Here is a 25,920-nt window from a genome sequence, read left to right as displayed (position 1 = left end):
AAAGAGTTGAGTCCAGGTTTTAGGTGACGCGAAGAAAGTTTTTAAGCATCTGAAGAACCACAGGCCTCGCGTTGTGTGTTTTCAGGTCACAATGCGATTTCGGTAAAACTTACCCTTACAAAAAGAAAAAAAAAATTAGACACAATTTGTTTTGTATTCTATATGCCCGCGTTATTTTCGTGAATGAAAAAATGTAACAGATTACAATCATTCCCTTACGTAAATAAGTAAGAAAATTACTTTAAAATTATTTTGTAAAATATGTAATTGTTCACTTACAGAATGTTAGAGATTGCAAGTAACTTCGTTACTTGGAACAGATTGCGTACAAGTCTGAGTATGGGCTATAGCCTACCTAGGGGGCTCTACAGCAGCCAACTCGCCTCCTCAGGTTAGTGAAATCAGACTGTATTTGAATGCGACGTTGCTTCGCTGTAAACGTTTTATCTCTTCCACTATAACAATAATCATTCATCACCAGAAAGTATAGAAATCCAATCTATAACATAGATCCAGTCCTATACTTCTGCTAAACGACGCGATGCTGCTATATCAAAGCGTGTCGTAACGTCACAAAATAGCAGTGTAACGGAGAGCATTCACAACCCAGGAATGTTTTTATTTAATGGCTGGGAGTGCGCGCACTTCTCCCTAAAACAGCAGACGGCCGGTAGCCTTCTCGCGGATGTAGAAGAGGAAAGGTCTATTCACGACAAAGGATTGCGTACGATTTTTGCTCGCACGCACTGCTGTTGCGGCGGCGGCAACCGTGCCTTCTTCGTTGATCTCAATGGCTGCCTTGTGCTGGACCTCGGTTACCACCTGCCCTTCGCCGCCAGGGATTCCCGACAGATCGGCCTCAGAGAAGATGGAACCCACACCCAACTCATTCAGAGCAGGAACGATGTTGTACTCCGTTTTCATGTCGAACTTAGGAACTTGAAACATGAGAACCGTCTCTTTCAAATTTCTCTGGATTTTTTTCTATGCTCTCGACAGTTATGGCCTGCCGAAGTTTGGCGAGTCCATTTTTGTCATTGGGAAATACGAATATCATGCTGTGTCTACCCCCCTTGTAAGGGTGTTCTATGGCTTCACATTTCAAGCCGGGTTCAGAGGTGAACAATACCGTGCCGTCTCGCGACATGGTTTCTACCATAACTACCTCAGATCCTTTGTTGTAAAAAGGAAGTGAGAGGGAATACTTGAGATCGAAAGGGGTCTCCCATAAAGTAAATGGCATTGAGAAGCGCCGTTATGGTGCCTGCAGAAATTTTGAAGCCCGAGATCTGGTCTTTGGTCTTGTTCTTTACCCACCCGTTAACCTCGGATTCCATGGCAGACTTTTCTCCCCCAACGTCCACCGGCCGATACATCGCCGCAAAGATGTCAACGAGCTCCTTCCGGTAACTTTTGAGCACTTTCAGCTTCTGCACAAAAACTGCGTTGGCTATCATCAAACTTGCATTATCATCAGTCTGCTGTTCTGCCAGAATCTTTTTGTAAGACTCCAGTGTAGATTCTCTGCTAGGCAGTCCCGCTGCGGTGTGGCCAAGAGCAGTGGAAAATTCCGCTTCGGACTTGCCCCTGGCGGCGGCGTAGACCATGGCAAGTGCGACGGAGATGCTGGTCGGCGAGAAGAAGATGTTCGATTCCGGTTCTTCGCTGCACAGTTCCTCGAGAAGCTTGAGGGCAAAATGATTCTGGGCACGGGCGAGCTTCATGTCGCTATCTTCAGCATTGCATTCGCAATCCCCTGGTAGCAGAACGAACAAGACGATCAAAACCTTTTGAGCAAGCATCATCAAAACAGGACTTCCCTTCTGTTCTTCCACGTCCCTTTTTGTGTATATATATTCTCTCATATACAATGGGTATCTTCGATCGTGGAAACAAACGGAATATCTAGCCACTAAAACAATACATATCTATGTATATTCTAAATGTGCTCGTAAGTTGTTCATCTTACAAGCATACGCCGAATCCGTAAAAATAAGCACAACCTTCAAGCCTCATACTCATTTCATATTCATAACATTGTGATCGTTGTCCGAATGCTGCCACTTAGTTTTCCCGAGCTTTTGTTATGGCCTACACTTGCTTGCCTCGCTTCCGTTAAGTTGTCGTTAAATGGGTTATTATGATACCCTTTAAGATGTACTCCAGTGTTTGTTGCACTTACAAGCTGAATGGTGAAAATTTCTGCGATTAGAAATTGAACTCCCAGCACAATAACTGCAACAAGTGACCTGCTGTGTGTGTGTTTGTGTGTGTGTGTGTGTGTGTGTGTGCGCGCGTCTGTGTCAGACTTGTGCCTATCTCAAATACTCGACTCAAGATGCTGTATTTTAAATACTTTTTGAAGTATCTTGCAAATACATTTGATCGAGAGTATTTAATACTCTATCTTAATTACATTTCTGAGTATCTCGTACTTATTATCTCAAGTACATTTCTGACATTCCACCATTTTTGCGAGTTTTTCGGTGTGAAGTGGCGTGGGCATGGCACGAGCAAACGCGAGCCTTCTTTCGAGCAACCAAATCTCTTTGCTAGCTCCGATTATCTGCGGTGGCTTTGGTTGAGCTCGGGAAAAAAGACATCGATTTTTTGCCGATTCTGACATATTTCAACCAAAAGTTTGTACAATGAAGCTTTTCTGATCGCGTTCCCAAAGGCGCCTTTTGTTTCCTACAGTTTCCCCCGAAAAAACCTCAAACAAAATGGGTGGTTTTAGGGAAGTTAGGATTGCCAAAATAAGGCGCAACGCAGACCGAGAAACGACCTACGACAACAATGCAGACTTGGCTGTCAAGAAAATAAGAAATGAAAAAAAAAAAATAAGAGGTGGACAGAATTTTTTTCTGTATATTTGACTTTTTTATGGCAGAACGTCTAGGCTTTCTTGTTTATTTTCTTTTTGTCTTCAGTCCGTCACTTATTGTCCTGGCGAACACTGTCTGTAAGCGAACATTGATAAGCAGAGAACAGGACAGGAAACGAACTAAAAGCTGGATGACCTCTCAAATTCCCAACAAAGCGCCCCCCAACGCTGAGTGCCTTTCTAAACGCAACCTACTTGAAGAAGGTGCGACCATTGCCGTGGCTATTATGTGGGTTCTCTTCGTTATCCATTCACTCATATCCGTATCCCAAGTTTGTTTATAGTGACCTTCCCATATAGGGAACATGGATTGTAGGTAAACGATGCGTCTAAGGTGCGCCGCAGGACGTGATATTCAGCGATATCACTATAGCTAGAGCGACCTCTTTATTTCTATCCCAGAAATGTTTTGTAACATGTATCCGTGATATTGTCACGCGCTTTGCCGAGCGAGCACGAGTCCGAATGATTACCGCGCTTGGCTCTCGCGCGGAGTCTCCGGGTGCGATTCCAGGGAGCGGACTGCTCTTGAATTTATTCTTTCAACTTGACATCCTCGTAAGTTCGAGAACCTTGTCGTCTGATTGAGTAACAAATGTTCTTCGCGCGGAACGTTCTCTGTTGAATGTTCCAGAAACCCACGCGGGTACAAAAGGTGCTCCGCGTGGCGGTAGCGAAAGCTTGCGATGGGAACCTCCTTGCTTCGATCCCCAGCGCTCCCGCCCGTTTTGATCTGGGTGAGTTTCGTACCGGCACGCGTTCATGTAATCAGTACTGCGTGACGCACGTTGAAACCCCAGGTTAGCGGTTGTACTGCACTGGCTAAATTTCTCATCTACCGTTAAGCTAGCGGTCACCTGTTAAGAGGGTATAGTACCTCCAAGCGCCATAGAGAATACATGTAGATTTTTGACGTTTTCAAAAAATTCCTACAAGAGAACTGCTCTTTGTATTTGCTTGAAACTTTTACGATAACGAGATTAATACTTAATTGTTTCATTCGCGCAGATCATATTTCTCAGTATTTAGCACAAATATATATTTTGAAATCGTGAGATCGACTCAAAACGGTAGTTTTGACAATTTTGGGTTTAATGACGTTTTACATAATCTACCAATTTTTAGAAAACAGTTGTGTTCGCGCAAGTGCTTCTAAAATTTAATAACGAATCGATTGGTATCAAAATAATTAGTGTAGGTTAATCCGTTTCGGAACTACAGCGATATTTCCGAAAACGAGTTTTTTCTTTCGGAAAAGAAAACAAAAAAAATTTTTCGTGTGCTTTGCATTTTGTTCTTCTCCCGCTAGATGGCGGTCTCTGTCCGTAGTTTGAGTTCGGTGCACACATTTTTTTTTGTATTCATACGCGATCTTCTTTCGTTCGAGCGACAGCGAATGCGGTTTAGTTCAACGCTGCGGCGCTTGGCGTTTGGTGCGTTCGAATATTTGCCGTTCGGAAGTGTTGCGTTCGCCTCTGGCGTCATGGGTCGAAAGCAGGCTTTCTACGGCAAGCGAAAGCTAAAGAAGTGCCTGATTGAGAATACTCGTAAGCGACAGTGTGTGGAAGCTTCGCACGTTGAGGTTCCTGGTGAGATCGAGCCATCGTGTTCCAGCCCGGATGGTTTTGTTAGCGAGAGGAGCGAAGGTGGTCCTCAAGCCGCGAGTGTGCGAGGCTCGCCGTAAGGTGTTCTTCTGCGACCGTATTCCGCGCCCGTATCCTGTTTCATTGTGCACGCCGAGGCGTCAGCGTGCGTGTCTCGCTTTCCTGGTTCTCGGTGGATAGGTCTCCGTGTTTTCGCACGTGGCAAATTCACCTTGGAGCTATGGGTCGAAGACAACCGTCCTATGGCAAGCGGACCGCGAGGTGTTCCTCAACCTCGTGATCCGTCAATGCGTTGTGCTTGTTTGTACTTTTTTTTTCTGACGCAAAGTTTTATTTTATCGTTATCTTTCACACAAACGTCCTTCCGCCTTAGGGTTGTGGAAGTCGGGGATGAAATGCGCACAGAGTAGATCGTTCTTTACCTCCTTTATATTTTTCACGGACGTTCTGTGAGCTCCGTACGGTTCGTGGTCACCGCAATCTGACGTGGTGAAAACCGGGTCGCCTGCTCTGTAGCCAGGGTATTCTTAGGGGAGGGTGATAACTCGCTGTTCTTCCGGAAATTCACAAATATTCAAAAATGTTGACATGGGTAATAATTAAAGTATGTTTTTTCCGGTGTTTATTTTTGAGCAAAAAGTGGGTGCATGTTTTTCGGTGCTTATTTTTTTTAAACACCAGTTTATTATGATTGAACGTCTCGTGATGATGCTAAAAAGCGTTGATAACAGAGGAAGAAAAATACGATTGGACAAGAACATTTCCAATTCTATTCACATATCTCATACGCTCTTCTCGTGGGAGCATCTATCCCGACCAAAAATGCGTGTGAACGCATAATCAGTGTACAATTTTTTGGCCTAGAGAGCTATTGCACACGCTCGAACGCGCTTCACACCCCAGTAGACGAAGTTGGTGGCGCCCAGAAGGCGAGTTTTTGAATGGTCTGTAGTAGGCAAAAGAAGCAAATAACAATCAACGCATGTCAGTTCCCCAAGCGAAGAGGTGCGTTTCTAAGGTCAATGGTTCCGGACGACACTAATGTTGTTGACGTTGTCTTCCAAGAACCACATCGACCACTGAATAGGCACTGGAAGGATGGAGGATTGACGAGATAAAATGTTTCACAAACTTCTACAGAGGAGGCGTTTCGAAGAAACTAGCCGTCGCTAGGGCGGGAACAGTCACCGACTGGAGTGTTTTGGTTTTACCCAGGTCGAATAGAATATTTTGAATCACCTGAGTTCTTCGGTTGTAACCAATTTAGTATTCTTGTCACCGGCGGATGTTTATCAACTCAGAATAATAAAGTTTGCCCTAAAATTATGTGTGTTTTTTTTCTTGGTGAATAGAGGTGATTTGTAGAGTTCAAAACTTCGCATTATCAAAATAACAAACATCGAAACGCTGAACACCGGATAATGAAGTTGCTAAAAGGCCAAAGCGCCGGAAGGCAACCCTGAACTGCAACAAGATTTATTTACTTCGACTTCGAAACGTATTTTTGCAAGGCAAACTGGACGAGGGCAAGAAAGAAGGGAGAATGAAAGGGCCGGGAAGGGAAAGGTAGTTCGGAAGAATAGAGTGAGGAGAATAAGGAGTTTCAGCAGATCGTTTCCGCAACCCGCTAAGCGCCAGTTTAGCTCTGCGTCATCCGCCACGAGACCTTGAACTATGCAGAAAAGACTGGAGGCGTGCATGCTCAGTTGCGACGCGTTCTTTGAAGGTACCGATACGGAGGAGAAAAACGGCCTGCTGAATCTCGCTATCTTCTAAGCTGACTGGTAGCGCCACGCAGAGGAAACAACGGCCAAACGTTCCGGGCGTTGAAAATCAACCTCCTTTCGAGATATGCTCATGGAGGTGGTGCATATGTTATGTTTGCAGCGATGCATAGCAAACGCCTCAACGATCGCGATTCCTTTCAAACTCTGGCCCACGCAAATGATAATCTACAACGCGGTCAAAAGCGAAGTCTTGGGCACCCCGATAAGTCGTTTTTGTTCACACTGCGGATTATCGGTTTCCCGAAGTTCGCACAAAGAAGTTCACAGTGGGGAGTTTCTGTGTGCCTAACAGAAAATTAAGCACCCTCAACATTCCATAGCTTCGCTTAGTGAAGTGGCCTACTAATCCTTGGGGTCTCGTGCCTAGTTGTTCTGAAAACAGAGAGAAAAAAAAAGAAAGAAAGAAGGAACTCTTGAACGTTTTTGTTTAGACTTGAGTGACACACCCAACCTCTTTCGTAACAAGAGTCGTACGAAAATTTCTACCTCTCTCCAATATATGTGGCCTCGTAGGACCGCCGAGCTCGTCAAATAACCCCAGCGAAGCACAAGGAACCGCTCCCTTGTGCCAACACAAAAATATTCTATAATATAATTTGTACACTCGTTACTTTCACAACACCATGGGACCTCGTATTTTATCCTTTCCTCGTTCATATTTCTTTCTGCGCGTTATGGTTGTTTTGGCGACAGGTGCGACTTTACTCTCGATTTTGAACGTTAGCTGAAAGAAGAGACGCAACAATTGGGGTGGGTAATGACTCAGAATATTGCAGTGCGTCCCGAGATTTATGTTTTTATACAGTAAATAGATCTGTTCTGTGGAGTTAGCAACCCACCGCAGTTCTCCAGCCGTGATGTATTTGGAAGGCTGCCATGCAGTGAGGGAAAAATGTGATTTCGGTTACCACGTCTAGTTTGAGGTCAGCGGGGCAGACAGCAGCGGAGAGAGGGGGGATTCAATGCGGACGCTGACATCGTCGGTCCCGAGATACAGAACGAGGCGAAGCGCGCTCGCTTTGCATCTGCGCTTTGCCTTTGCTCAACTGTTCGTCAGCGTGATTTGTTTCTGATACAATGACTTTCGCCGGTTGTTTCTGCGGAAATAAAGCAAAAGGACTCTAAATATTGTCATTGCAAATGATGTTTTACCAGCTTTTGCGTTTATGACAGCAAAGCATAAAAAAGATGCTGGGCCTTTTCCTCGATATTATTATATGATCTCTGTGTGCGATGTAGACCATCGCGATGCTCGTAAGAGCCATCAATGCAGAGTCCTACTTTTTTCTCCCGCCCGGCTCTGTAAAACCACCGAGCTCGTCAAACACCGCAAACAAAGTAGGAGCACCACTTCTGAAAATGCTCCTTCAATAGATGTAGAAGCCTTGTCTATGTTATACTATTTTCAACCGGATATAAACGCGACGTTCAACTTGTAAAACCTCCATCAAGTGAAAAGTGTACGATAGCATCCGTCGTATATTCATTACTTCCATAACATCGTGGCACCTCGTATCCTAATCTTTCCTCGTTCAAATGTTTATTTTTTTCTCGCATTACGGTTGTTACATCGTCAAATAAAAAAGACGCAACAGCTATTTAATTACATGCGCGAAGCAAGTAATCTAAAGACCGTACATTCTGTGGTTTCAGTTCACCTAAGCTTATGAGTCCACCATGTCTTGTGTTGAAACAAGTAAACGTCATTGCCAAAATGATTAGAATAGAAAGTGAGTCTAACGCGGGTATCTTCCAGCAAACGTTCGCGCGCCTTCAATACGATTTCTCAATAAATCGCCACTGTGCCCCTTGGACACACTTTGGGGACCAACACATGTTTACGTCCTTGAGTCAGCGTGTAGTGCTGCACCGCAATAAAATGCAAAACGTACACTCTATAGGTTGGTCACACTGTTTGTTTTTGCTAGCTTAGGAGGGGGGTCACATACCCTATATTCTTATCTTCCTCCAGGACAGACGTACAGAGTCATAGCGCAACACGCATATGTGGAACACACAGAGCTATCGCTCTCCTGTTGGCGGTACAGTAGCAGACGACACGACATAGCTCCATGGTCTATCAAGGGCATGGCTTTTTGCCCTCGCCCACGCACCTCCGTAGGCGAGGGCAGGGGTGTGGGCGTGCAGCCGCGGCCGTTGAAGACTAGGGCAATGGTCTCGAAGAACCGAGAAATGGTATCTTGGGGGGGGGGGGGGGGGGGGGGTATATAATAATCACGTGCCGTTAGTATACTCTAGTTGCTAAGCCAAATAAATATTTGCAGCTTGTGAGAGTATGCTTGCGTGACGATTTACCGCTCGCACTACTGACGGATGTTAGCGAATCCTTTATGTTCGCGGCTCGCAGTTATCGGTACCCCTTCAGATGGACCTCATCATATATATATATTGCTTCCAGGGCGTTGTAATAATCACAAACACGCGAGAAAATAAAAATCTTATTGAGTACGCGTGATTTTGGGCGTCGCAGCTCTAAAGATGCCTGATAAATGTCGTCCAGCTTGGGGAAAAACCAATCCTTTTTGTTGTAAGTTTGACTAGCGTATGCTCGCAGCTCGTTTCCTGTCTGTTTTGTCTATACTCCGCTTCACCGTAATTTGGCAAACCTCAGTTAGAGCTGCCGTGAGGGAATCACAGTCGCGGAGCAAAGCACGTGACAGCAAATTTTAGGAGCAGTTCTATGGCACCTGGAGCGCGTTTCCGACTGGTGTGTTTAGCGTCCTATCCCGCCCACACATTAAAAGTGGTCCCGCAGTGGTAAAAAGTGACGTCACAGAAGCCGGAGTGTCATGCTGCTGTCTGTCGCGGTCCTGGCGATTCATCGTAGAAAGGCTGGCGAAAAGCACAAGCGAACGCAAGTGTCGCTGTCGTCATGGCGTCCCAACGAAAAACAATTATGCAATTTTGACGTTTTTGTAATTCGGTAATTTATATAACCGTATATTTTTTTAAGGAGGTGAAGACATTATAATTAGATAGGAACTTCCATGCTAAAACATGCAGTGCGAAGGGAAGCCAACTACTTTTTTTAATGTCCAAAAAAAAGAGGCTATGCAGCATCGTTCGTACAGTTTTTTCTCGCACATTATGTGATGTTTTCTAACGCGAAAGTACCGACGTAGAAACGCTGTAAAGACGACATAAAAAAAAAAAAAAATTGAAGTGAATTTAGTTTTGTAGTGAAACGAGAAAACAACAAGACATATTTAACGATTTTTTATGGTGAACGCTTCACCTCTAAGTAGAACTTCAACCAAGTGGCGGTTACGCGCTTTCATGCCCATTTCAACGGAGTTCGGAGAACGATGTATCTCGTCTTGTGAGTACACATGTGGAGCAGCATGTTTATGTTAGAGGCATTGTGTGTGATCGCTGCGCAGTACCTGCCAAAAGAAGGGGAACAGGCCCACTTGTCACAGTCAAGTCGTCATAGGGAAACTGGTCATAGGTGAACTAGACACAGAGGGCATCTCGTTCCAGGTGAACTCGTAGTAGGGAAAGTGGTCGCAGTGACCTCCTCGTTCTTGAAAAGTTCGTCACAGACTTTTCTTTTGAAAGCGGAAAAAGGGAGGGGGGGGGGGGGGTTCAATTAGAAAAGTGGTCGCATCGAACTTGTCTCAGCTTCAAACTTGGCCTCTCCTTTTGTTTGTTTTGACGGAGGCGGTGTGGTCGGCTTTTCGGTGACAACTTTACTTTCGACGTCCCTTTTTTACTACACCCTTTTTGGAAGCTTTGCTAGGTCGGAACTTACTGCTCAATGACAAAACAAGGCTCATTCTGTGGCATGTAGACATTCACACCAGGATGCTAAGGAGCGTAGCAGTTATGTTTCGCCTATTGGGGCGTCTTCTTTGTTCTCAATCTCTACCTCAAAGAGTTTTTTTTCTTTGAGGCGGCTTCGAATACGTATATATATAGGGCCAAAATGTGCGGACCTTTAGATAGCACAACCGCATTTCGTAAGATGGAGCTAGCTAAAACCCAGCGTGCCGCTCCCGTGCTTCTTTGCGAAGGGTACTCGTATACGCGTAGCCGAGAATACCCCAACGCTATGTACTTGGTGTGTAGAGTTAGAAAGCATTGCAAGGTTAAAGTAACCACCCTCGGATGCCCCATGACAACGTGCCCTGCTTTACGAGTTAGCTTGAGATGAAAAATAAAAAAAAAATATTTAGTTCTAAACCCAATATTTTCATGTTTCAGAGTGGCTAATGAGTTTGCTTCCCATGATAGCACGAGCGCGCACGCCCAACCAAAGCACGGCCTAAGCTAACGTGCGCATTCTTTACTTGTCGCCGACAATACACCACTCTCAGGTACGGCCCGGCGTGCGATATTTACAGATCAGCACGTGCGTTTTTATCGCTTCGGAAAGCGAACAAAGCACGCGAACACGTACGAGCTCTCAAGCCGCCAGCTTATCTAATATTTTTCATCAGTTATCCAAGCCCAATTGCAAACGCAAGATCGGCGAAAAAGTTAAATTGTGACGAAGTGGACAAGTAGTCAGTTGCTCTCTGTTACGACTTCCTCGTGTACGAGATGCCCTATGACAACTTGCCCTATTTGACGAGTTTACCTATGACGAGTTGGCTGTGACGAGTTGGCTTGTGACGAGTTCTCCTAGACCCATGAAGATATTAATTGGGCAGTCTCCGTTTCCATCTACGTGTGCTACGAATACAGCAACTCTGTTCGTAGAAGAAGTGATGAGGAAATGGTGTGCCCTTGATGATACGATTGTGATTATAAAATACAATTTTTAATGAACCAATAATTGCGACCTGTCCGGTCGCCTGGAACCCCGAAAACTACTATCGTTCTCTGGAAAATTCATTAGCTAAACCTACACCAGTTTCCGAATCCAACACAGCACTTTTGAATTTTAGCGCTGTAGATAGCTCTGCAAACAGTGTATACTTGTGTGCAAATATTCGTCTCACAGTTTTGCAACGTTGGAAAGCATCGGAATGATTCAGAATCACTGCGGAGTTGCTACTCGAGAAGATAAGACTGGTATTTGGGAGAAACGGACGGTGGGCATTTGAGACAGGGGAACTGCCGCGGGACAAACGTGCTACAATCGCATACCCTTCCAAGGTCGTCGCTTGGGCGACCGCGAGCGCCCAAGAAACCTTTCTTTTCTTCTCTTTAGGGGGAGGGGGGGGGAAGTGGTGAAGCGCTGATAATCTTCCCCCTTTGTGGCTTTTGACAGACGCACAACGAGACTGGCAGAACAAGCGCATGATTCATTTCTTTCGATGGAGGCGTTCTGTCTGTGTATGCGAACATGATTTTTTTTCCCCTTTTAGTTGTTAGTGTTTCCTGCCTTGACTCAGGTCCCAGTGGGTGCGTGGTCATTGTACGCCCATTATTTTTTTTTTTTAGTTTATGGTAGTATTTGACGGTGAGGGTGAGGGCCGTGAGGGCGGTGAGGGCGGTGAGTGGCGTGAGGGCTATGAGTGCGTGAGGGCCGTGAGGGCGGTGAGGGCCGTGAGGGCGGTGAGTGGCGTGAGGGCGGTGAGTGGCGTGAGGGCCATGAGTGAGTGAGGGGCGTGAGGGCCGTGAGGGCGGTGAGGACCGTGAGGGCGGTGAGCACGTGAGGGCCGTGAGGTTCAGTGAGGGTGAGTGAAGGGCTGAAGGTGAGTGTGACTGTGAGGGTGAGGGTGAGTGAGGGGCTGAGGGTGAGTGTAGCTGTGAGGGTGAGGGTGAGTGAGGGGCCTAGGTGAGTGTGGCTGTGAGGGTGAGGGTGAGTGAGGGCGACCTAAAATGCCGACCTCTGATTATCACTGACGTCCGATGCTATGCACTCTGAGCTGACTGACCGCAGACATACCAAGCGCGCGCGAGGGAGGAAGAAACTTCCTACGCCGGGAGAACACGACACATTTTGGGGATCTATTTCACGCAGCGGATAACGCGGGCCTTTTCACACTTCGATACTGGCGCCATCTAGAAGTGGCTCGTTCAACCACGTTACGATCCGCGCGCCATCTGGTGGCTGAAACGGACGAATAAATAGAGGTACCGCGCCCTCTTAAGGCGTACTACCATCAAGGTTGTATAAACAAACAAAAGCAAGCCAATTTTGTTTAATTTTGGTCCGGAGTTATGGCTCATTCTCACTGAAAGTGGATCCGCGTTCGCGAAGCGGTTTCGGATGCGGTTCGCGAGAGACCCCGTTCAGACAAACCGAGAGGCGGTTGGCGGTTTCTCGGCGATCACGCGAGATGTTTCGGGACTTGCGTTTGGCAACCCTGTTTCACAATCCACAATCCACTTTAATCAACGATCCAAAGCCAAAATTTTGCTATTTCGGCGCACTGAAGATTTTTCTCCGGGACGTTCGCACGCATCCAGTGTTGCCAAATTGGGCTATATATAGCCAAATTGGGCTAGACTTTTTTTTCTATATGGCGTCAAAATTGCGTTGTTGGCTACCTGGCTATTTCGGGCTATTTCTAAAGATTCTGCAAACTTTTGTCGAAATCTCAAGTTCGACGTCAAACTTTGAGGTCGACTAGTTAATTTTCTAACTTCTTATCGGCTTCAAAGAAAATCGTTTCTTTTTTGTCCAGTCTAGAGGAGAGAGAGGGAGGAGAAAGGTTTCGAACTTCAACAAACTTTGGGGTTGTCACAATGCGCAGAGAATCAATGCTTGCAGAGTTTAAGCGGTCTCCCCACAGCGCAGTCGAGCAAACCAAACAGATTTCCCTATTACCACAGGCCCGGTAGCGCGCGTTCTACTCGAACCTATGGTTTGGTGCCCATTGCGAGAATCCTTGGGCACCCAAGTTCCTAAGAACGAGAAGTCCGCAGCTTCGCCGCTAAACAATTGACTACCTTGCAGTCGGCGCCCAACCCAAGAAAGGACGGTGAACCGGAATAGGGGATACTCATATTCTACACAAAGAAAAATAGACGGGTGGAATATTGTTAAGGACATTAGATACTGGGGTTCTCGTTTGTTTTACTTTTACTGTGTTTTTACTGTTCTGCTTGTGTGTTTTGTTCTTTTACTGTATGATCAAATCTCCCAGGCTTCACAGTAAAGCTGTCTTTTTCGGTTTTGGTATTTCTCAAAACGTACGAAGGAAGGGTCAGTGCTGCACGGATTTTCATCCCTCCGAAACATATTTTTGAAAAATTCAAAAGTGACATAATGTACACAAGGTGCGGCGCATCTGAGGGTTAAATAAAGAATCGCACGTGTTTTGTGGTATATGTGTGAAAAATTGTCAATAAAAGGCTTGAAAATAATTGTTTTAATCTTGGCTATTTTGGCTATATTTTGTTTACAGCTTTGGCTATATTTGGGCTATACTTCCCAGACGTTTGGCGATTTTTTGTGGAACCATCTGGCAACACTGCACACATCACGAGTTCAGGCAGCGAAAAAAGAAGCCTAGACCCGCGAACCTCGCCTGTGATTCCCTTGACTTCGCCCACAAGCAAAGTTCAGCTAGGCGTGCCTTGCTGACTCAGAAGAGGATGCCCCCGACCTTTTCTTCGAAGTGGGCCCTTCCCGCATGAATAGCTGACCTTGTTTTCGGGATAGAGGGCCAGTTTTTCCCCCCTCGTTGTTCGCTCTTATCATTTTCGAAGTTGTGAGCGGTGGGGTGGACCGTGGTGCGGGGGAATGTGTTCGGTGCTAGCCGGTCGTGGCTTCGTTGGTGGCGGGCTCATCTCGTCACTCGCGCGTCGATCGAGTCTACTATTTGTTTGTCATTCAGCTCAAATAAACGCCGTAAGGATTACCTCTGCATTGTCTGGTACGTACCCTTTATTTCTTGGGTATGTTCACTTTATTTCTTTTGTTAGTAGTAAACGTTACAGGTCGAGCTAGCGCAGGTACCCTGCCCGCTTCGCGGTAGTGCGTTGTCTACGCAATCAGGCTCACGGCGTCTCTATCGGCCTTCGTGGTGGTCATTACGATGTCTAAAGCTCTCAATAGTTCACGCGACTATCTTGGTGGGTACAAACGCTGACATTTCGGGCGATCAGGGGTGGGTTCCGACGTTCCACGGGCAGAGACTAGCAAGGCAGCGAGCTTCGTGCTGTGGCACCCGGAATAATAAACAAGCTCTTACCCGAACCAAATCACCGGTGCGAAGCCCGTTAAGATTATGAGTCAATTCTTTTCGAGGCGGAGACAAGTGACGGACGTGAACATCACATTTCTCCGTTGATTTGTCTGCTGTAACGCTAGGACTACAGCGCCTTGGTCGCCTCACCAGCGACAGGTGCCATCTTGTTTCGAAAGTCACTGACGTCTCGTCAGCATCGCGTTGTGATTGGTTGCCGCTTTGCGACTCGTGAAGCGGTTGGGACAAATCGGTCTCAGAGCGGTTGGCAAAAACGCGCTTCAACCGCTCGATCCTTGCCGCTTTGCGGTTGAGAACGCGCGGATCCGCTTCGCGTTTGCGGACCGGCTTCCAGTGTGAACGCGCCATAACTCGTCCCAGCGATTGATCCTGCTCTTTCGCCGACATCGACGGCTGCGACGCTAGACTTTCTCTATTTTGTTTTGGGCGCAAGTTCGCCCCATTAAACGTTTAGTTTCTTCAACTATTCGCCGCCTCAATATTTGTCATTCGTGACAATATTCTGCTCCTTATAGGGTGTTTTCACTGACGTAATTTCATCCACCATTTTGTTGTTGTAAGCTGTCCGGCGTGTGCCAAACTCGAGCATTCCAAGAATTTACAAGACCCCTCAAATGCGTAGAGCACAGAAGCTTATGTATTACCACGCTGACATCTCTTCAACCGTTTGCGATGCAACCCTTTAAGTTTGTAAATTTGTTTGGAAAAACAAACTAACAACAAAATAGCGGATTGACGTCATGTGCAAACACCCTATATAGTTGGACTGCATAAAATAGCCCTGCGATGTTGTCTTTTTTTTTTGCCATTTTGTGTTGTTGCGTGCAAATAAACCATTCTGGTAAACCAGATTTGCGCAACTGTATAATTGTCGTTGTCACTGACGTCCATTCAAATTACGCAATGCGGAAGTATCTTCAAAAGGAATTGAATTACATTTCTAAGTATTTGTACTCTACTCGAGATACTTTAAAGCGAAAGTAACTTGAGTAGTATTTTAAATACTTTATGAAGCAGGTATTTAGTAATTTAAATACTTTTATTGAGTATTTTGTCGGACACGCGTGTGTGTGTGTTTGTGTGTGTTTTATTTAAGGGTTTCTCACCGGCATTTCCAGCTAGGGCGACAGGAGCGAAACGCATTGATCCCTACGCAGAGTTCAGAGCAGTACGATATTTGATGAACAGTCTTGGTACGAATATCAGCAACTAGGCATCAAACAAAACAGCAAAATAAATTTCGCCTAGAGCATGCAAAAACATATATCTGACTTACTAGAAGAAGTTTAACAAATAGTTGCGGTTTTTAAATGATTGGGTATTGCACTTATAACGTAAAAATTATATGTTCCTTTAATATCTAACTGAAAAAAAAAGAAAAACTAGGTTATTGCCGCTCTCATGGCAGAGTTGGAAACGTACGCTGCTGCCACGCGTACCAAAAAAGTTCGAGACAACTTGGCCCGGTTCTTTTTCTTTTTAATTTTTGCGTTTCCGAAAACGTTCATCCCATTCGCGGCTGTCATCGCGTGTTCAGATTCGGGACATTCCCGAACGGACCGCTTGCATAAAAACAGAGGCAACGCGATATTTTTGGGGTGGTCAGCCGTCTGTCGCCGACGAAAGGGGGCACCATATAGCCTTCGATAGAGGCATCTTTCTTTTTAAAAGGAGGCGATGGAACGATTTGTTTACTTTCAGCAACTAGCGCTAAGAATTGTTCCCTGACATTTATTACCCATAAACCAACACCCGTCTCATGCGTAATGCAGCAGTGGTGGCGCTGCTTTCGACGCGTGCACCTGCGCACACGTGTCACGTGACACGAGTTTTTGCACACGCGCATTGACCACACCTGGTTTTGGCAAAATATGAACTTCTTTGTCAACAGTGTGTAGGTCTATAAAACACGCGTTAGGTTGTTATTGTTTTTCTGCGCAGTGGAAGTCACAGAAAAAGCTCGATAAAAAAGAACCGCATTGCAGAAATAAGGGTGGTGGCGCAGGCTAACTGGTGAACGTTCATACTTAAGAAAAACCGAGAAAAGGGAAAAAGAAGGGACAAACACTCGGGGTTCCTTTGAGTATGAGCATTTCCCTCTTCAACTTGCGGCCGAAAAAGTGGCTATGTGATCTGGAGCCGATTCTGTGGTACCATCTTGGTACCACAAAATGGTACCATGGTACCATTTTGTGGTACCATGGTAATTTTTCTCAAATTCGACACCATGGAACCCTGGTGTCGAATTTGCGTGCAAGCGCACTCAAACACAAAATGGTACCATAATGCATTATGGTACCATTTTGTGTTTGAGTGCGCTTGCACGCAAATTCGACACCAGGGTTCTTTTCACCTGAAAATTCAAATTGGGTGGAATGTGCAAGCGCGTCAACAATCCAGAACCTCCGCCCTCCTGCACTAAAAAATACGCCCAGTGCTTCCGCCCCTGCGCGCGAGAAAACGTGTACACGATCCCTCTTTCGTGCGGATCGGAGTACATCGGTCAAACGGGCCGATGTATCAACGACCGTCTCCGTGAACACGCGAGGGAGATCACGAGCCCGCCCGAGGATTCCGTGCATCCGGTTGTTGTCCACGCAAAAAAATGTTCCTCTTGCACACTCCATTTCAGCCAAACAAAAATCATAGGGGGACACCGATCTTGATTCTGAAGAGAAATAATAGAATCCGTAAGCCAGGGTTTCCACTGGGTTTAGAGTCAAAGTAGCCAAATCACGCGCAGAAAGTAGCCAAAAGTAGCCATTTTATTCGAGATTTTTCGCCAACAGGTCGCCACACCAAATATGTACAATATCAAGGTATTAAAAACAAGAAAGAAATAGCGAACACTATACTAGCAGTCTTGAGTTTACTGCACACACGTGCAGGCCGTACTCGGACGCAAATTGCATAAAGGTTCAGAAGTTCACAAGAGTGAGGGTGAGGCGGTTCAAACACTTCAAACTAATATCAAACAGTGCGGCGAAGTTCTAGTAGATGCTTCTGGCCCAAGAATAGTTGGCAGTCATTTTCTGGAGCGCTTCATCTGGGACCATGTATCGAAATGATGTTTTCTGCTGCAGTCGGAGGCCAAACTTTATTCTTGGGGTGGACTCCAGACGGTCAAGCTTCATTTATTGAGAAGTTCCGTTTTGGTCAGTAACGGGGGAGAATACTCTGTCTGCTTCGGCATTTGAGACTGGAAGCGTCAGAAACGTGACGGCGCCCGCGATTACTCTGAGAAAGGGCGTGTAGCAGCAGCATCCCTGAAAACCATTGCCTAGTACCAAAAGCTTAACGCAGAGCTCGTCTCGTTCGTGGTAAAAACAGACCACAGTAGTCGGATCTCCGCTTCTAGCTCATTCCTAGAGGTGCTGAAAAGGTGAGGAGACAAACTCAAAAATTTTCCGGCAAGCATTGGGCCCCATTACAACCTCCGGACTGATTGCTTGAAGCCTGCGGAGTGCTGATTGATTGATTATTAGGTATTTAATGGCGCAAAAAGCAACATAGGTCATGCTGCGCCAAAGAAATAATTAAAAGAGTCTATAGTAAAAGAAAGGAATTACTTTGCAGGAGGGTGCAGGTAGCGAGTTTTTTTACGAAAATCTAAAATGTGACCAAACTAAAGGTTCATCTCCCAGCAAGAAGGCTGGATGAAAGTGAAGAAATGAGGAAAGTGAAGGGAAACTTGTTCGACGTTCTTGATCAAATAATTTGCAGTGCCATAGAATATATGCAGTATAGTTAGCATATTCACCGCGATGCTCACAGACTGGGGTGTCCTCACCACAAAGAAGATGTCGATGGGTGGCACGTGAATGTCCAATTCTCAAACGACACATTAAAACTTCATGGTGACGGTTTCTATGGTGCAAACTCTCCCATATCTCCAAATGTGGTTTGACGACATGTAGCTTATTATCTATAGCTGTTGCGTTAAGAATGCGCGTTTGCAGTTTTTCTACAAAAACTGAAGCATATTTCTCCAACACAAAGTTAATCCCTGCACAAGGTCAGCTTCTGCAGAGTCCAGGTAAACGCTCTCAGTGTTTCTTTACTTTTTTCAGTCAGCGCGCTCATTTCCAGCATTTAAAGATACATGAACAAAGCTTGCAGAACGAGCCCGCTTTGGCCCGGAAACATATGTCTGTGCGATACTACTGAGAGCCGCAACAGGCCGCAGAAAGTAGCCAAAAATTCGCCAAATCGCCATGCGTAATTTTCGGTAGCCAAGTGCTCCCCAAAGTAGCCAATTTGGCGAAAAGTAGCCACTAGTGGCAACGCTGCCGTAAGCATAAAGTCGGCGACAACAAACCTTTCCAGCCCTTCCCTTTCCCTCTCGGAGAGAGAGATTAGCTTCCTGCGAGGCTGGAGCGCCCCCCAGCCCACGCGTCACTGGAACTTAAAGGTTTGGAAAAACAGTGGCAAACAAAAACAACCCCGGAAAGCCGCCCTCTGTTCTTACTTCTTCTCGCCTTCTGTTTTCGCTTGACCCTCTAGTGCTCTGGTCCGTCTTGCACCCTCCCCGAGAAATTCCGATGACCCCCCCCCCCCCCCTTCCCCCGCTCTCCGCCGCGCCCCCGACGGCACGAAGCGACGCGAGGTGTCATCCACGAGAGAGGCGACACGGACCAGACCACGCCGTGGACCAGAGTCCCGACCGCCCGCTGTGTTGGTCCCCGCAACGGTCTCCCTGTGTTTCTTACACCCACCCTCATCCCCCTCCCCCCTTTCCCCATCGCCTCCCCAAGTCGAGCTCTGAGCGGCGAGCCGCCCCAGTAAACCTGTAGTGGCAAGTCGAAAGCTGTGTCGTCTGTTTCGTTCTCTTGTGTGTTTCTTTCGTTTTAAGTCAATGTAGATCACCAACACGCTGAAGTCTTTAATTACCTAGGGAAAATTGAATTATGCACAACTAACTAGCACAGCTGGGAACAGGCGGCGCAGAGTAAAATTGGGACTCCCTCCCGTGTGGCTCCTGCCGAAAGTCTCAACTCTGTCCCCCAGGGGATCCGGTGCAGGGGTAACGCCGACAAGGTTTGACTAGAGGAAAATTGGCGACTCCCTCGCCAGGGGAAAGAGGCGGGGAGTGATGCTTTTAGTTTTTAGAGCGCAGCTCTTAGGCGCCCGTTTCCGGCTTGAGCGGCGTCGGCGTTGGCGTAACCGCGCGGTGCATTTCGGTATATTTCTCATGATGCAACGCGCGAAGAGTGGAAGGAGGAGGGGGAGGGGGACGAGGAAGATTAGGGAAGGGGAAAGAGGAGGGAGGGGGATGAGGGGGGAGAGGAGGGGAGAAGCTTGAAGGAGGAAAAGAGGAGGGGTCTATCCTAACGTCAGTACCCTTCCCTCCTCCTCCTCACGAGCTGCGCTCTAATTCGGCGTTACAGGGTTTTGTAAACGTCTTTCATTTTTTTTGCCCGATCCCCCAGAGCTCATCCTGGTGTTATCCCGCACTGCCTGGTGATAGTTAGGGGCAGAAACTTGGTCTTAAAAGGGCGGGAGGGATCATGTTTTCGGCTTTTTAGACTTAGGCTACGTGGCACAAGCTACCACCCGCTACAAAAGGTAGAGCCATTAACAAAGGGGGGGGGGGGGAGTTAATTGGCCGCCGTTTCCCATGGAACCTCCTTAGAATTTATGGCTCTCCATGCTGGCCGCCATGAGAAAAGTCGGTACCAGTGTTGCTGCGACTGTAGGTCATTTTTAAAGGACACATGCAAAGGGGAAAAACATTTTTTAACAGCCTAGATGGAAAAAGTATGTTATGAAACGAATTTACAGAGAAGAAAGGAAATGTTTAGAGCTATATTTACGGCGCAAAACGAATTTGTAGTTGGCACCCGCGGCTCCCGCCGCTGGTCGCGTGATAGACCTGTGCGCTGCTGCGCTGCGTCGCCGCCGCCGCACGCTGAAGGTCCATACGCACATTCGCGTTTGAACGCGTTTGAGTGCGTTGCGTAGTTCTATGCGGCCAGGTGCGGTCGCTTGCGGAGCGACGCGCGCCTTCCCGCAACGCTCGGTAGCGCGACGCAAGCGAGTAGAGACTCGCTCAACTTTCCGAAGCGTTGCGGTGCGTTCTGGTGCGTCCGACCAATCAGAAGCCGAAAGAGGAGAGGGGGTGACGTGTTCGCTCGCCCCACCCGGCCGACTCGGCGAGACGTAACCGGTTCGCCGGTCGCAGTGCTTGCTTTTTCGTTTTGGGGAGCGGTGGGGACTGTATTTTCCAAGGCTGCGATGGTTCAAGCTTGACAAAACGTCGGGGAAGCCGGCGAGATTGTCCCAAGATCGAACACTTCGACGCTGTCGCTGTGCGCCGCCATGTTGCCTTGGATTTCGCTTACTATTGGTGAGCCACTAGCGACGATAGCGCGTTCTTATTGGCTCTTGACTGTGGTTGACTGCGTGTCAACGCAACTGTGCGTACAAGTTTGGTGCAAGCGGTCTTCGCAACGCAACGCGTCCGCTTGCCGCTACGGAACGCACCGTGCTCAAACGCGAATATGCGTATGGGCCTTTAGTGTTGTGCGCCGCCGCTTCAACGCGCTTCTCCACGCCACCGACGCCCCGCAAGTTCGTTTGCTCCGGGGCACCATCGCCGTCGTCTGACCGGCGCACGGGTCTATTATCTATCTTGTCTTCTTGCTCTTTTTAAGGAGCTTCCTTTGAGCTCTAAAAGTTACTTATTAATCTTTGTTTCTTTTTCTTTTTTTGCACTTCAAACGAAGATGAATAAGTAACTTTCCAAGACCTTAGGAAGCTTCCGAAAGAGCGCAAGTACCACGTGACAAATAGGGACCAGTCACGTGATAAATATGGGGCACTTGTCCAGAACGTTATTAGAACCAACTCATTTCTGGAACTCCGCTCCGGAGGGGGGTCCCTTTGCGTGGCGCCATTGAGAGGGCGCGAGCTCCGCATTAATACTCGCTATCATCATCATTGACGGCGCGCTTGTAGCCGTTGCATCTGGTCTACTGAGCTTACGGATGTTCGTGGTGCTCTTTCCGACAGTAGCAGACGATCTCTATGGTAGCAGACGACTTTCAAATTGTTAATGCTGCAGTTGGATGAAAAATTCCGATACTTGTTTGTACAAACTTGCCGTGATTGTAGCCATCGGACTCAATTACTCAATTTCTAAGTGAGAGATAAAAAAAGGAAATAAACTGTTTGTCTCTACCTGCACCACCTGACGGTATAACAGGTTTGATCCAATATAATATAAAAAATGAGGGCCGTAATTGACCAAACGTTTCTTTAGTCCTTAAAGCCAATTAAAAAGAAAAACAGGGAGACAGCTGGACGTTGGCATTGGAACGAACTTGGAGAATCTTGGGAGCAATTATGAGTGTTTGTGTTGCGTTTTTTTCCTTTGGTATTAAGTTATTAATTGTTGTTCCGCTTGGTCCTGCCTCTTGTCTTCTGTGTTCTTGACGACGAGGAAGTTGTCTGCTTTAAAATTTTCGTACTGGAATATATAAGAAAATGAATTGGAAACAATGTTAAAATTTTATTCTCTTTTAATCATTTTCTTTTTAAAATTAGTTATGTATTTCTACGTATCTTGGCGTTCTCATGTATGTTTTCGTTTTATTTCTTATTTGTCTGTCGCCTTAATTATTTTTTTGACGGGGGGGGGGGGGGGGGGGGGGAGGGAGCAGAGAGCATTGTAATTTTTCGTTGTTTTTGATTTTTTTAATGATTATATTTTACAGCAAGAGATTATTATTACAGCTATACATACCCTAGTTTTTACCTATTTACATATTTACATTTTCCCCCGAGGGAGAAGGATCACAGTTATAAAACTTCGTGTTTGCATCCTGTATTCTTATCATCTGTTGCTATTAATCTTTTTTTTTGAGAATGGAAGGAGTGATATTTAGTGTCTTGAAACAGACACTAAATATTTAGTCGTTTTCATCAGTATTACTTTTCTTTTCGTACGTTGTTTGTTGTTGGTGGTCGGTCTTGAGGGGCGCAATAAGAGATCAACCTCTTTTCTTTTTCACTGTCTGTCTTGGTTGTCCGTTCCTGAACAGTGTTGCTCTGAGAGTGGATGACTTTTCGTTCCAGTTTTATTGTAGATACTCTCTTTACTCTTGCTGAGAAGCCCAGAACCTGGAACTGGTCTTAGGCCCTCGCAACCTGTTGTTTGGGGTTTTCTCTGTGGATGGCTGTTTGTCGCGGGTGGTTAGTGGAATCCCAGGGAAGGAAACTGGCTCACTCCCCCTGATCATGTTGTGGGCCTTCCAATTGCCATTGATTGTGGTGTTGGTTCAGGATGGAAAGCTAAGGAGAAGCTCCGAACCAGGAACTAGTCCACGGCTCTCCTAACCAAAGATGGAGTCTTCTCATGGAGATGGCGTTGTTTTTTTTTTTTTGTTGTTTTTTTTCTAAGAAGCTAAGTAAGCCCGGAGAATGGAACTGGTCCAAACCCCCCTATCCACCACTTTTGGGTCTTCCAAGGCCATCGACAGTGTGGATATTAGCAGTTCAGGGTTTAAAAATGACTTTCGGTTTTTTTTTTCTTGGATTCCGTTCTTGTTTGGGTTAAAAGTTTGTCTGTGAGAAATGTTTTTTACGGTAGTTTTTGTTTTTCACTTGAGATTGATATCTTCCATTCTCAAGTTTGTTACAAATACATATAATCATATATACATATATATACATATACATACACGCATACATACCTACATATACGTACACCCACGCGCACATATAAACACACATACTTATACATTCACATATATATATATATATATATATATATATATATATATATTTATTTATATACTATGGAATGTTGTCTGAAATATGTTTAACTAACGGCTCCAGAGTATTTATATGAGTTTTAGAGTTTAGTAGCTTTTGACGAATATTCAAGTTTATGTGCGATATTGAACGTTTTTGAATAAATGGTTTTGTTAGATGGCATGCAGTAAAGTAATGATCCATACTAGTACAAGTTTGTCCACAGGGACAAGTAGTGTGGTTGTGTATATTAAATCTATAGAAATAAAAAGGAAATCTGCCGTGTGCAGTAATAATTTGTGTGATGTTACTAGAAGGAGGGAAGCTAATGGGTATATGATTGGTTGATGGTATCCATTTAAATAATTCTGTGTTTTTGCCATCGTTTTGCCAAGAGTGATCCCATCTCCTACGTGCTAATTCCATTGTTGTATGTTTTACATTTTGTTTTGATTTTGGTAGGTGTATGTATTGGCCATGATAACGTGCCGAGTTTGCAAATTGGTCGGCTAGATCGTTCCCTAAAATATTAGTATGGATTTTGACGTGAAAAAAAGCCGTTGTATTAAATCTGTTGACTGATTGGATTATATGTTTTATTTCGTCAATTAAAGGAATTGCATTGTTTGGATTTGCCAATGCTTGTAGCTGATAGGCTGTTGGTGTATATGTTACAATGTAGTCCATCTCTTGTTGCAAGAATATAATCAAGGGCTTTTAATATGGCAATAGCCTCTGCATCGAATATTGTACTGTGTTTTGGTAAGCGATATTTTCCTATTTTTATAATTCTTCCATTGTTTTTCAGAATAATGAATGCTGCTCCCACCTGATCTAAGTGCACTGAACCATCTGTATAGAGTGATATGACGTTGCTTATTTGAGATAGAGTGATAAAATTGATTCTTTGGAATGATATATTGAATCTCTTTGTTGGATGAGTTTTCCAAAGATCAATAGGATACGATACCTCTGTGGGGGAGATACTAAAGCTATCGAATTGGGCGGGTATCTTAAGTTGGAAGACATTAAACATAAATGATTCTACGTCAAGAGTAATGTTGATTGGGATGATATTACATAGTATAGGCAGGCTTATGTTAGAAACTGTGCGGAACGCTCTTGCTATTTTAAGTAATGGTAACCTTTGTATGGATTGCAGTTGTCTTAACATATGTGAATTTCCTGATGGTTTCCACCACAGGGGTGATCCATACACTATATATCTTTCTATGCTTCGTAAGTATATTTCCCGTAGTTGGCTTGATGTGATACCCCAATTTGTTGAGTATATTTTTGAGATGTTGGCTGTATGAATTTGGACTTTCTGTTTTATATATTGAAGGTGTGGTAAGAACGTTAAATGTGAGTCATAAATGACTCCTAAAATTTTAAGTTGTTTCACTATTTCTAACTTATGATAGTGAAATTTTATTATTGGGGGTCTTTTTTTTATATAATTCCCCTCTAGTTATTATTAGACATTTACATTTCGAGTAGTTCAAATATAGTTTCCATTCGGATGTCCACTGTCCTATTTCTTGCAGTATTTTGATAGTTCTTTCTTCTAATTCTCTTCTTGAGTTCCCTTCTATGACAACTACGATGTCATCTGCAAACGCTTGTAGATATATGTGATTTGGAAAGGTTCTTTCAAGTAATCCTGATAGCAACATATTCCATAGTAAGGGGCTCAGTGGAGAGCCCTGGGGGCATCCCATATTAATTGATTTGTTTATTTCTTCTTTTTTTGGAGTGATATATGTGACGGTTCTATCGTGGAAGAATGAATATAGCAGATTGTATAGATTACTTGGGCAAGAATGGTGTTTTAAATAGGCCAAAACTACCGGATAACATAGTGTGTTAAATGCTCCTGTAAAGTCTAGGGATACCATAGCTACCGCTGCTGATTTATTTTTTAGTTTTTGTAGATGTGTAGTAAGTGTGAACAGAGCTTGTGTAGATGATTTAAGATGTGTGAACCCGAATTTTCGTGGGTGTAATAGTTTTTTTGAGTTAACGAAGAAATATAATCTGCTATAGAGTGCACGTTCTAAAACTTTTCCGAGTCTGGAATTTAGGCAAATTTGGCGATAGGCGTTGGGTTTTGCTTTTTCGTTATCTTTTTTATTTAGTAGTAGTATTTTCCCTTTCTTCCACTCCTTCGGAAAATATCCAGATGTTAGACAGGAGACAGATGTTAGACAGGACTGTGGCGCCGACGAATTTGGGTTCGAAACGCTTCGCGCTGTCAGCACAGCTAAGGCGGCGGCGTTTTGAAATACAAAGCGTATGCCATCATGGTCCTACCGCTTATCATGCTCAAGTTGTATTTTTACTGGCGAAAGGTCGAACACCAACAGTAAACCATGCTGGTCGCCAAAGACTCAGGTTTGAACTCGCAAACAGTAGCAGCGGTTGAACCTGACACTCGAGCGCGCTCTTCGTGCACCTAGTATTTTTCGGAGTGCGAGTGACTTCTTCGCGTTCCGTGACGTCGCTACCGTTATGCTCGTTTCGGTTTGGGTTTGGGGGCTTTGGCTTGCTTCGACTACGCGCATTTGGCAAAACGAAAATTAGCGCGCCGACTGGCGGAGACGACGAGAATATTCCAATAAACTAAAACAACAGCGATAAAAGCGAAACCTGGCGAAACAGCGAGATTCTGCAGAAATTAACATCAAAGAAAGGAAACTGATCGTGTTGTCTCGTCATCTCCTTCTTCTACTAATCCCTTACTCGTACCTCCGAGATCTTTCAAG

General features: G+C 45.3%; 1 pseudogene; it reads right to left on the bottom strand.

Annotated features, from left to right (window-relative positions):
- Positions 1-651: 651 nt before the first annotated feature.
- On the bottom strand, positions 652-24,876 carry LOC115325811 (annotated as a pseudogene).
- Positions 24,877-25,920: the final 1,044 nt, after the last annotated feature.

Source organism: Ixodes scapularis, unplaced genomic scaffold (assembly GCF_016920785.2).
Source record: "Ixodes scapularis isolate PalLabHiFi unplaced genomic scaffold, ASM1692078v2 PGA_scaffold13__105_contigs__length_92229423, whole genome shotgun sequence".
Lineage (NCBI taxonomy): Eukaryota > Metazoa > Arthropoda > Arachnida > Ixodida > Ixodidae > Ixodes > Ixodes scapularis.
This window is presented reverse-complemented; position numbering and strand designations above follow the sequence as displayed.